At 42.8% G+C, this 12,668-nt stretch overlaps 1 protein-coding gene across 14 annotated transcripts in view; it reads right to left on the bottom strand.

Moving 5' to 3' along the window:
• Window positions 1-12,668, bottom strand: part of LOC127587825 (uncharacterized) — a 257,761-nt gene that overhangs the window by 170,773 nt on the left and 74,320 nt on the right. Inside the window, exon 2 of one of the 14 annotated variants that reach the window (XR_007958867.1) lies at window positions 9,606-9,948. The exons of the other annotated variants lie outside the window; for them this stretch is intronic. The gene's annotated coding sequence lies outside the window, so the exon portion shown is untranslated. Of the gene's footprint in view, window positions 1-9,605; window positions 9,949-12,668 lie in introns of those variants that run through there. 14 annotated transcript variants of the gene reach the window in all.

The raw sequence follows: 12,668 nt of genomic DNA, 5'->3' as shown, positions 1-12,668 counted from the left end.
TTGTGTGTCTATTTCTTTGTTTAGGTCTGTGATGCGTGGGTCTTGGTGGTTTTGTTGTCTGATGTCGTTTCTTTGGCTGATGAGTGTTCTGATGTGTTGTGGTAGGAGAAGTGATTTGCTTTTTATTTTTCCGTGGGGTATGTGGTGTTTGTCTGCTGTAAGTATGAGGTTTGTGAGCATGGTGTTGGCTGTGTGGATGTTGTCAGGTATGGTTATGTTCTCCAGTGCTGATTCTATTTCAGAGGTGTATCCTTCCCAGTCTGCTTTCCTGTAATTTGTGTAAGTTTGAAGGTGTTGTTGTAGGCGGAAAGGAGCACGCGTGTTGTGTGTGATTTTGATAGGAAGGTGGTCTGAACTGAGTGCGTGTATTGTGGTCCATGTTGTTCTGTTTGTGATGCTGTTGCTGGCTGTTGTGATGTCCGGTGATGTTGGTTGTTGGTTGATGTTTGTAGGTTTTCTGGTGGGTGTGTTTGCGTTTAGAGTGATTTGTTGGGAGTTTTGTAGTATGTCTGCAATGTGGGTGCCTCTGTGGTCGTCGTAGGGAGAGTGCCATTGTGTTGAGTGAGCGTTGATGTCTGCGGTTAGAATGGTGTTGTTCAGCGAGTTTATGTATTGGAAGGTGTTGGTGATGTCTGTGTCTTCTGTGGCGTGGTCTGGTCGGGTGGTATCTCTGGGGGGTATATACATGTTGCATATGTGTCGTCTTTTGTGGTTGGTTATGTGAATCTTTACGGTTTGAATTTCTGTAGTGTTGGTGTTAATGTTGTTGGGGATGTTCATGGGAGTGAATGTGACTGATTTGTGAATGTATGTGAGCAGTCCTCCTCCTCCCTTGTGTTCTCTGTCTTTCCTAATGCTGGTGTAGTTGGTGAGACGAGGTGTGTTGTGTTGTTTTTCTAGTTTGGTTTCTTGTATGGTGATGATGTCTGCGTGCTGTTGTGAGGCGAGTTCTTCTAGTTCTGTTTTCTTGTTTTGGATGCCGTTGATGTTTATTTGTAGTATGGTCAGTGTGTGTTTGTTGTTTTTGTTGGTGGGTGTTGTTCTTTGTGGGTTGTTCGGGGGTTGTGGTGTTGGGGTGTTTGTTGTTTGCGTGTGTGTTCTGCATGTCCACGTGTTTGTGTATTGGCGGGTGGTGATGCCGGAGCAATGTCTGTGTATCCAGTGTGGGTGTGTTGAGTTGCATCTGAGTAAGGTTTGTCTGCGTGTGATGATTCTATTGCAGCTATTGCAGGTCCAGGTTTGGGGGGGGTGGTCTTGTGTTTGTTCTATCTCTGTTGGAGTTGTCTGTCCGTGTTGCGTTTGAGGGTAGTGTTGGTGAGGCGAGTGTGTTGTTTTGGTCTGTTTGTGCTCTGCTGCCTGTTGGTGTCCTACGAGGTGTTGTTGTTCGTGGTGGTGTTTTGGGATGTAGTCTGCATTTCCATGTTATGTTGTATTGTCTAGTGTTTATGTTTGTGCAATGTTTGTGTACCCAGTGTGGTGTGTGGTGGTTGCATCTGAAGGATGTCTGTCTTCTTGTAATCTGTTGTGTGCAAATGTCGCATGTCCAGGTAGTTTGTTGTGTGTGTGTTTGTTGCGTGCGTGAGAGTGTCTGTGTGGGCCCCGGATTTGTCTCTATGTCCCCAGCCTGGAGCAAAAGGTCCGCCCGCCACCCTGCCAGGTTCAGGGGGCGGTTAGCCGAAAAAAAAAAAAACGGCCGTAAGGGCACCCCGTTCGGGGTGCAGGGATTGGTTCCTTGATTTGTCCCCCCGTTCGGGGGCAACCCTCCAACTGCGAGTAAGCCAAGGAGTTTGGAGGTACAGCAGGTTGACAGCAGTGTGATCGAGCAGATTAGATAGAGTAGAATTTGAATGGGGCTTCACTGATTTATTTCATACAATTAATATCTAAAACACAGTTGAAAAATATTTGATTGTTAAAATATTTAAATACAAGAACTATATCAAGAAATTAACAAAACATAGTTTTTTTAGTTAGGAGAAAAGTCTAAAAACATATCACAAATGACAAACGTTGTGCCTCTCCTCCTCCTGTTCTTCAATGAAGCTGATCACCCTCCAGCTCCCGTTAGAAACATCGTGCTGCTGAAGGTGTGCCGGCAGAATGGTTGTGATACAGGAGGTGCTGTGGACTCTCCCAGAAACGAGGACCTAGTTTAGTTGTAGATCCAGTAAAACATAGTGCAAATGTGACATTATTTATAATGCACAGTTACAGTCTTGTGAATATTAAAAAATGTACTTCATGTAATGCAGGAAGCGAATATTTCAAACGAACTAAGGCAGCAAACAGTAAGAGCAAAATCGTGTTCCAAACATTAACTCTTTTTTTAAATGTCAATTAGCTTGTGAGTAATAAGACAAAATGTGACTGTCAGACAGAGAACTGTCAGAGCAAACGGCAGATTTTAGAAAGTCCTGCCGAAATAAATCTGCACCCGACTGCGACTGTCAGCGTTGAACTGCCGCCATTGCTGTCAAAGTCAGACACATCTCCAAAATTGTTGGAGCAAATTTTTAAGCAGGCTTCATCTTGATAAATTGACCACGTATTTGACATTTACACCATAACGTTACCGCCTAAAATAATCGTAAAACAAAATTTTGTGTAACAACAAGAGTAATATGTACCCCAAAAGCTTTCAAAGCGTCTGAAAGTTTTCTCCTCCGTTTTTGTTGGGGCTTGGCTCGAAATGCATCATGATTGGCCGCCCGAAGTCCACGTGTCTGTCGGACGTGCTCTCATTGGTCTACAATACCATCACGGATGAATAAATACTCAAAGGGCTTGCCAGGCAAGCCCTTTGAACCCTTTAAATACTCAATGGGCTTGCATGGCAAGCCCTTTGAGTATTTATTCCATATTGCCCACTAGTTCACTAGTAAGGTCATTTTGACGCTTACTAGTGAACATGTAAGGCCATAAATGTGCCCACTAGTTCACTAGTAAGATCATTTTGAGGCTTACTAGTTGACATGTAAGCCACAAAACGCCCGCTAGTTCACTAGTAAGATAATTTTGAGGCTTCTAGTGAACATGTAAGCCACAGAACGCCCACTAGTTCACTAGTAAGATCATTTTGAGGCTTACTAGTGAACATGTAAGGCCATAAATGTGCCCACTAGTTCACTAGTAAGTTCATTTTGAGGCTTACTAGTTGACATGTAAGCCACACATCGCCTACTAGTTCACTAGTAAGATCATTTTGAGGCTTACTAGTGAACATGTAAGCCACAAAACGCCCAATAGTTCACTAGTAAGATCATTTTGACGCTTACTAGTGAACATGTAAGCCACAAAACGCTCACTAGTTTACTAGTAAGGTCATTTTGACGCTTACTAGTGAACATGTAAGCCACAAAACGCTCACTAGTTCACTAGTAAGGTAATTTTGACGCTTACTAGTGAACATGTAAGCCGCAAAACGCCCACTAGTTCACTAATAAGATTATTTTGACGCTTACTACTGAACATTTAAGGCCATAAATGTGCCCACTAGTTCACTGGTAAGATGATTTTGACGCTTACTAGTGAACATGTAAGGCCATAAATGTGCCCACTTGTAGTGCTAGTGACATTACACTGTACTTGCATTAAATGCAAATAAGGATGATTACGAAAACATGTAACGGTATCCTATTGGCTGTACGTTTCAAAATAGTGTCATCCCACCAGTCAGGGCTCATGATTTTGGAAATTCTGTGCCCACTTAGTTTTTTAAAACAACAATGGCGGACAGTGTCCTGAGACGTATTCGGCGAAGGTGCAGGGCAATAGAGAGTGCCTGTCATCAAGGGTCTGCCGGTGAAAGTGAAGCACGCGCGATAAACATTTCAATTGCTAATTTAAGAAGAGTTAGTGACCAGTTTAGCGCTGATACTATTCAAAGTTTGATTCAAAGTCCAATAGATCTCCGATCTGTCATCATTGCGGGACCCACTCCTAATGGTGGACGTGTTTGTTCCCATGTGGCACATCGTTTGCACACAGGTAAAATGGCTACCATTTTTTGTCATTGGTTTTTCGTATGTATTTTTATTCAAACTACACACGGGTTTTACTGACGACTTGCTGTGACTTACCTTCTATCACCCTGTCAAACGTCGTTTTATACCAGTGGTTTTCCTGCAAATCAGTAGACTATTAAGTAACGCGATGGCTGTACACTTTTAAGCAATAACTAGTGATCTTTTAGTTATTCAATTATAAGTTTGAATTATTTTTTTCTTGAGTAAAATGGTTAGAGAAAATAGCTGCTCGTGGTTTTGAAGCTGCATATACTTTTATGTACATCTGTGTCTATATGCCTGTACTGTATACAGTATATAAAAAACACGTAGTGATTCGTTTGCTTGAATTCCTTAATCCTTTTATTTCCATACTTTAGGTAGACGAGGAAGACCAGCACTTGACATTACAAGTGATCAAATTGAACTGCTCCCCACTCAGGGCTTTACAGTGAGAGCCATCACTGAGATGTTGTGTTGTTCCTCTTCATACCTGCATAAAAAAATGAAGTTTTTTTCAGATTTCAGCCAGAAATAGATTTACTCCCATTCATGATGTTGACCTGGAAGAGCATGTCAGAAGATTGCACAGCCAATTTCCCAGATCAGGCTCGGAAGCAAGTGTTCTGCTACATACTCTTGTCCCTTCATGTATATATCATTATATTCATTGTGAAAGTGTACTTTCTTTATTGTGTTGTTTTATGAACCTGTTGCAGATGATGAGGGCATACCTGCGTGCTGATGGTATTGTAGTACAAAGAAAAAGAGTTCGAGAAATCCTCAACCGTATTGAGCCAGCTGCTGCAGCCCAGAGATGGAGCCAGACTGTGGCTAGAAGAACATACTATGTGCCATTCTCCAATAGTTTATGGCACATAGATGGGCATATGCGTCTCATTCGGTAATAAGGGATCATCTTATATTTGTACTCGTGGGAGCATTAGAAAGCCATATTGTATGGACAGCACAGATTAAATTGAATTTTATCATTTGTATATCCAAGTTACACAAACTCCAAATTGCCTCCATGTAGTCTTAAGTGCACAGCAATACCTTCTCTACCGAGATGATATTTCAAACAAGATATGAAACTTGATTGTTTTCTTGTATTTAATCATTATTCTTTTCATGTTTGTTTTACAGGTGGGTGTTTGTGACACATGCCGGCATTGATGGGAATTCCAGGCTAATAACGTACCTTCAACTGGAGCACAGACAACACAGCTTTGACAGTGTTGAAATATTTTGTCCAAGCCACCTGCCTGTATGGGTTACCCTCCAGAGTAAGATCCGACCATGGTGGTGAAAACACTGGTTGCTCTTTTAATGAACCTACTGCAGGGACAAGACACCAAAATTATTTCTAGCTCCAGCCAACACCCCCTCACAATTTACTCACACCTCCCATGGCCTGATTATCCACCAACAGGGGCCCTTTTTGGATTATCATTTTGGCATAGGAACTTTCCTTTCCTATCCTAACCGAGTGAGATGAGCCGGTAGCACCTGGAGCAAAGATCGTCTAAATTTTAATAATGCTTAGGAAAGGTTCTGACCATCCTTTACGAAAGGAAAGGAGATATATTATGCAGCAGGAATATTTAAAGGGGGAGTCTTTTTTTATGTTGTTGTTGTTGTTGTTGTCGACCCCACCCGTGCCCCGACATTGGGGGACCGGGCCCTCACTCCGTCTCCCGGATCCCCAGACACCCCTCCTCCGCCCAGCGGGCGAGCAGGGCCGCCACTCCGCTTGGGTTTCGCCAGAGGTCCTCCGGAGTCAGTGTGGTGGGTATGTTTGTGCAGGTGAACAGGTGTTGTGTGTCGTGCACTTGCGTGCCGCATAGCGCACAGAGTGGTGTTGGGTGTGTGTCCGGTGTAATGTTGTGTAGGTAGGAGTGGAGGGCTGGTGATTTGTTGGTTCGGAGTTGTGCTAGGAGTTGTCTGGTTCTGTGTGGTAGGTCTTGCTCTGATGGGTCTTTTTCTGGTGCTGGTGCATGTATTACTTTGTTGTGTTGTCTGGTGTCCAAGTGTGTTTGTACAAAGTGGGTGTGTATGTCTTTCATGTTCTGTTTTATGGTGTCGTTGTTGGTGTCCTGTGGTGCTGTGTCTTTGTTGTGTGTGTAGTTGTTGTTGTGGAAGATTGTTTGTTTCTTTTGTCTGGGTGGTGGTGGTTGTTGAGTGAGTGGGTGTAGTGGGTGGGTTGGGTGTTGGGCTTTTTGTCTGATTTGCGATGCGTGTAGTTTTAGATGGGTGTTCAGTGGGAGAGTTTTTGTTTCCTCATGCAAGTGTTGTATGTTTGTGTCTTGTGTGCATCCTGTTGCTATTCTGAGTACTGTGTTCTGTGTGGTCTGGAGTTTTGTCTTGTTTGTGTCCGATAGTGTTGGTGACCATATAGTGTTTGCGTATTCGAGGCGTGTGAGTGTGGTTGCTTTGTATGTGGTGAGTATAGTTTCTTTGGATTTTCCCCAGTGAGTGGTTGTTAAGGCTTTAAGTATTTTGTTTGATTGCTTGGCGCGGGTTAGAGTGTGTTGTGTGTGTTTTGAGAAGGTGAGTTTGGGGTCCCATGTTAATCCCAGTATTTTGGGTTCGCGGACTGTGGGTAGGGTGGTGTTATCTATTTGTAAAGTGAGCCTGTTGCTGTATTCTGCCGGATCCGGTGTGAACAGAGTGGTGGTGGTTTTGTCTGCGTTGAGTGTGAGTTGGTTCTGTTTTGTCCAGTTGTATATGTCGTGGAGATATTTTTGTACTTGTTGTTGTGCCTGTTGTGGTTTGACATGTGTGGATAGAATGGTGATGTCGTCTGCATATGTAACTGTGTGTACATTTGGAGGTGGTTGTGGTAAGTCTGCCATGTATATGTTGAATAGTGTTGGTGAAAGTACTCCCCCCTGTGGTACCCCCGTTTTCGTGTTTCTGTGTTCTGATGTTTCCCCCCGGTATTGAGTGTATTGTCTGCGTCCCCTTATGTAGTTGAAGATGTATTTGATGATGATGTTTGGGGTGTTAGTGTTGTTGAGTTTGTTTGTGAGTGTGTGTAGGTTTACCGTGTCAAAGGCTTTGGACATGTCTCGGGCTATGGCAACTGTTCGTTGTGGTGGTTTTTGTTGATTGAAACCTGTGGCTATGATGTTGTGTATGTGGTGTAGTGCTGTGGTTGTGGAGTGTTGTTTTCGGAAGCCGTGTTGGTGAGAGGGTAGTTGAGTGTTGTTGGTAATGAAGGGTAGTATTACCTTTTCCATTGTTTTGGCTATTGGGCTGAGTAGTGCTATTGGTCTGTAGGATGGGCCGAGTGCGTGGTTTTTGTTGGGTTTTGGTATTGGGATTATTTTTGCAGTCTTCCATATTGCGGGGATGGTGTTGGTGTTGAGTGATGTGTTGTAAGTGTGTGTGAGTAGTGTTATTGCTTTGGGGCCTAGGTGTTTCAGATGTCTGATGTTTATGTTGTCTGGGCCTGTGGAGTTGTTGCTTTTGAAGCGTTGTAGTGCTTGTTTGACTTGTTGTTCTGTGATGGTTATGGGCGTGGTGTTGAGTTTTCGTATTTTGCGTTGTAGTTGTCTGTACGTTCTGTTGGTTTTGTGTTGTATTATGTTGGTGAATTGTTTGTTGAATGCTCGTGCTTTCTGTTTGTTGGATATTGCCGTGTGTTGTCCGAACTGTATTGTGGTGTTTTCTGGTGCTTTTTGTTCTTTGTTAGATAGTCTTGTTACTGTGTTCCAGAGTATGTATTGTTTGTGTCTGTGGTTCCATGCATCCGTTAAGTGTTCTTTCCATAGCTCTTGTTTGTGTTTTTGGATTTGTTTGTCTATTTCTTTGTTTAGGTCTGTGATGCGTGGGTCTTGGTGGTTTTGTTGTCTGATGTCGTTTCTTTGGCTGATGAGTGTTCTGATGTGTTGTGGTAGGAGAAGTGATTTGCTTTTTATTTTTCCGTGGGGTATGTGGTGTTTGTCTGCTGTAAGTATGAGGTTTGTGAGCATGGTGTTGGCTGTGTGGATGTTGTCAGGTATGGTTAAGTTCTCCAGTGCTGATTCTATTTCAGAGGTGTATCCTTCCCAGTCTGCTTTCCTGTAATTTGTGTAAGTTTGAAGGTGTTGTTGTAGGCGGAAAGGAGCACGCGTGTTGTGTGTGATTTTGATAGGAAGGTGGTCTGAACTGAGTGCGTGTATTGTGGTCCATGTTGTTCTGTTTGTGATGCTGTTGCTGGCTGTTGTGATGTCCGGTGATGTTGGTTGTTGGTTGATGTTTGTAGGTTTTCTGGTAGGTGTGTTTGCGTTTAGAGTGATTTGTTGGGAGTTCTGTAGTATGTCTGCAATGAGGGTGCCTCTGTGGTCGTCGTAGGGAGAGTGCCATTGTGTTGAGTGAGCGTTGATGTCTGCGGTTAGAATGGTGTTGTTCAGCGAGTTTATGTATTGGAAGGTGTTGGTGATGTCTGTGTCTTCTGTGGCGTGGTCTGGTCGGGTGGTATCTCTGGGGGGTATATACATGTTGCATATGTGTAGTCTTTTGTGGTTGGTTATGTGAATCTTTACGGTTTGAATTTCTGTAGTGTTGGTGTTAATGTTGTTGGGGATGTTCATGGGAGTGAATGTGACTGATTTGTGAATGTATGTGAGCAGTCCTCCTCCTCCCTTGTGTTCTCTGTCTTTCCTAATGCTGGTGTAGTTGGTGAGACGAGGTGTGTTGTGTTGTTTTTCTAGTTTGGTTTCTTGTATGGTGATGATGTCTGCGTGCTGTTGTGAGGCGAGTTCTTCTAGTTCTGTTTTCTTGTTTTGGATGCCGTTGATGTTTATTTGTAGTATGGTCAGTGTGTGTTTGTTGTTTTTGTTGGTGGGTGTTGTTCTTTGTGGGTTGTTCGGGGGTTGTGGTGTTGGGGTGTTTGTTGTTTGCGTGTGTGTTCTGCATGTCCACGTGTTTGTGTATTGGCGGGTGGTGATGCCGGAGCAATGTCTGTGTATCCAGTGTGGGTGTGTTGAGTTGCATCTGAGTAAGGTTTGTCTGCGTGTGATGATTCTATTGCAGCTATTGCAGGTCCAGGTTTGGGGGGGGTGGTCTTGTGTTTGTTCTATCTCTGTTGGAGTTGTCTGTCCGTGTTGCGTTTGAGGGTAGTGTTGGTGAGGCGAGTGTGTTGTTTTGGTCTGTTTGTGCTCTGCTGCCTGTTGGTGTCCTACGAGGTGTTGTTGTTCGTGGTGGTGTTTTGGGATGTAGTCTGCATTTCCATGTTATGTTGTATTGTCTAGTGTTTATGTTTGTGCAATGTTTGTGTACCCAGTGTGGTGTGTGGTGGTTGCATCTGAAGGATGTCTGTCTTCTTGTAATCTGTTGTGTGCAAATGTCGCATGTCCAGGTAGTTTGTTGTGTGTGTGTTTGTTGCGTGCGTGAGAGTGTCTGTGTGGGCCCCGGATTTGTCTCTATGTCCCCCGCCTGGAGCAAAAGGTCCGCCCGCCACCCTGCCAGGTTCAGGGGGCGGTTAGCCGAAAAAAAAAAAAACGGCCGTAAGGGCACCCCGTTCGGGGTGCAGGGATTGGTTCCTTGATTTGTCCCCCCGTTCGGGGGCAACCCTCCAACTGCGAGTAAGCCAAGGAGTTTGGAGGTACAGCAGGTTGACAGCAGTGTGATCGAGCAGATTAGATAGAGTAGAATTTGAATGGGGCTTCACTGATTTATTTCATACAATTAATATCTAAAACACAGTTGAAAAATATTTGATTGTTAAAATATTTAAATACAAGAACTATATCAAGAAATTAACAAAACATAGTTTTTTTAGTTAGGAGAAAAGTCTAAAAACATATCACAAATGACAAACGTTGTGCCTCTCCTCCTCCTGTTCTTCAATGAAGCTGATCACCCTCCAGCTCCCGTTAGAAACATCGTGCTGCTGAAGGTGTGCCGGCAGAATGGTTGTGATACAGGAGGTGCTGTGGACTCTCCCAGAAACGAGGACCTAGTTTAGTTGTAGATCCAGTAAAACATAGTGCAAATGTGACATTATTTATAATGCACAGTTACAGTCTTGTGAATATTAAAAAATGTACTTCATGTAATGCAGGAAGCGAATATTTCAAACGAACTAAGGCAGCAAACAGTAAGAGCAAAATCGTGTTCCAAACATTAACTCTTTTTTTAAATGTCAATTAGCTTGTGAGTAATAAGACAAAATGTGACTGTCAGACAGAGAACTGTCAGAGCAAACGGCAGATTTTAGAAAGTCCTGCCGAAATAAATCTGCACCCGACTGCGACTGTCAGCGTTGAACTGCCGCCATTGCTGTCAAAGTCAGACACATCTCCAAAATTGTTGGAGCAAATTTTTAAGCAGGCTTCATCTTGATAAATTGACCACGTATTTGACATTTACACCATAACGTTACCGCCTAAAATAATCGTAAAACAAAATTTTGTGTAACAACAAGAGTAATATGTACCCCAAAAGCTTTCAAAGCGTCTGAAAGTTTTCTCCTCCGTTTTTGTTGGGGCTTGGCTCGAAATGCATCATGATTGGCCGCCCGAAGTCCACGTGTCTGTCGGACGTGCTCTCATTGGTCTACAATACCATCACGGATGAATAAATACTCAAAGGGCTTGCCAGTCAAGCCCTTTGAACCCTTTAAATACTCAATGGGCTTGCCTGGCAAGCCCTTTGAGTATTTATTCCATTTTGCCCACTAGTTCACTAGTAAGGTCATTTTGACGCTTACTAGTGAACATGTAAGGCCATAAATGTGCCCACTAGTTCACTAGTAAGATCATTTTGAGGCTTACTAGTTGACATGTAAGCCACAAAACGCCCGCTAGTTCACTAGTAAGATAATTTTGAGGCTTCTAGTGAACATGTAAGCCACAGAACGCCCACTAGTTCACTAGTGAGATCATTTTGACGCTTACTAGTGAACATGTAAGCCACAAAACGCTCACTAGTTCACTAGTAAGGTCATTTTGACGCTTACTAGTGAACATGTAAGCCACAAAACGCTCACTGGTTCACTAGTAAGGTAATTTTGACGCTTACTAGTGAACATGTAAGGCCATAAATGTGCCCACTAGTTCCCTAGTAAGATCATTTTGACACTTATTTATGAACATGTCAGCCACAAAACGCTCACTCGTTCACTAGTAAGGTCATTTTGACGCTTACTAGTGAACATGTAAGCCACAAAACGCCCACTAGTTCACTAGTAAGATCATTTTGAGGCTTACTAGTGAACATGTAAGGCCATAAATGTGCCCACTAGTTCACTAGTAAGTTCATTTTGAGGCTTACTAGTTGACATGTAAGCCACACATCGCCTACTAGTTCACTAGTAAGATCATTTTGAGGCTTACTAGTGAACATGTAAGCCACAAAACGCCCAATAGTTCACTAGTAAGATCATTTTGACGCTTACTAGTGAACATGTAAGCCACAAAACGCTCACTAGTTTACTAGTAAGGTCATTTTGACGCTTACTAGTGAACATGTAAGCCACAAAACGCTCACTAGTTCACTAGTAAGGTCATTTTGACGCTTACTAGTGAACATGTAAGCCGCAAAACGCCCACTAGTTCACTAATAAGATTATTTTGACGCTTACTACTGAACATTTAAGGCCATAAATGTGCCCACTAGTTCACTGGTAAGATGATTTTGACGCTTACTAGTGAACATGTAAGGCCATAAATGTGCCCACTTGTAGTGCTAGTGACATTACACTGTACTTGCATTAAATGCAAATAAGGATGATTACGAAAACATGTAACGGTATCCTATTGGCTGTACGTTTCAAAATAGTGTCATCCCACCAGTCAGGGCTCATGATTTTGGAAATTCTGTGCCCACTTAGTTTTTTAAAACAACAATGGCGGACAGTGTCCTGAGACGTATTCGGCGAAGGTGCAGGGCAATAGAGAGTGCCTGTCATCAAGGGTCTGCCGGTGAAAGTGAAGCACGCGCGATAAACATTTCAATTGCTAATTTAAGAAGAGTTAGTAACCAGTTTAGCGCTGATACTATTCAAAGTTTGATTCAAAGTCCAATAGATCTCCGATCTGTCATCATTGCGGGACCCACTCCTAATGGTGGACGTGTTTGTTCCCATGTGGCACATCGTTTGCACACAGGTAAAATGGCTACCATTTTTTGTCATTGGTTTTTCGTATGTATTTTTATTCAAACTACACACGGGTTTTACTGACGACTTGCTGTGACTTACCTTCTATCACCCTGTCAAACGTCGTTTTATACCAGTGGTTTTCCTGCAAATCAGTAGACTATTAAGTAACGCGATGGCTGTACACTTTTAAGCAATAACTAGTGATCTTTTAGTTATTCAATTATAAGTTTGAATTATTTTTTTCTTGAGTAAAATGGTTAGAGAAAATAGCTGCTCGTGGTTTTGAAGCTGCATATACTTTTATGTACATCTGTGTCTATATGCCTGTACTGTATACAGTATATAAAAAAACACGTAGTGATTCGTTTGCTTGAATTCCTTAATCCTTTTATTTCCATACTTTAGGTAGACGAGGAAGACCAGCACTTGACATTACAAGTGATCAAATTGAACTGCTCCCCACTCAGGGCTTTACATTGAGAGCCATCACTGAGATGTTGTGTTGTTCCTCTTCATACCTGCATAAAAAAATGAAGTTTTTTCAGATTTCAGCCAGAAATAGATTTACTCCCATT

Source organism: Hippocampus zosterae, chromosome 16 (genome assembly GCF_025434085.1).
Source record: "Hippocampus zosterae strain Florida chromosome 16, ASM2543408v3, whole genome shotgun sequence".
In the NCBI taxonomy this organism is placed as follows: Eukaryota; Metazoa; Chordata; class Actinopteri; order Syngnathiformes; family Syngnathidae; genus Hippocampus; species Hippocampus zosterae.
The sequence above is the reverse complement of the archived record's forward strand: the minus strand, read 5'-3'. Positions and strand labels throughout refer to the sequence as shown.